The sequence below is a fragment of the Palaemon carinicauda genome, chromosome 30 (assembly GCF_036898095.1).
Source record: "Palaemon carinicauda isolate YSFRI2023 chromosome 30, ASM3689809v2, whole genome shotgun sequence".
NCBI classification, from domain to species: domain Eukaryota; kingdom Metazoa; phylum Arthropoda; class Malacostraca; order Decapoda; family Palaemonidae; genus Palaemon; species Palaemon carinicauda.
This window is the reverse complement of record NC_090754.1, coordinates 28,245,368-28,245,739: the sequence shown is the minus strand read 5'-3', so window position 1 is coordinate 28,245,739 and position 372 is coordinate 28,245,368.

The following is a 372-nucleotide window of genomic DNA, read 5'->3' as shown; positions in this document are numbered from 1 at the left end:
TTGTGTAAATTCTTCATATGCTATCGGAAGCAACCTGAGTTTACTTATCATAAAAGTGTTTAGTATTTGATTTATTCACCAGAACACATGGATGGTGAGTCATATTCCTGCACAAGTGATCAGGGTAACAGTCATCAGCATAGTTAAGGGTGGTGGGATGAGTTTGAAACAGCGCTGCCAAATGGATTTTCCTTGAATAGAAAATATTATTCATTGTAGATCCAGATCATTTAAGGGGAAATAGTCATATGCCTTAAGGTGCAATACTATAGTGTAGTTTGATATTCTTATATCAGCGTAGTCAACATAGAGAAATCGAATAATGAAACAGAAAATGGTCACATTTCTGTGTCTTCACCAACACCTGACTGT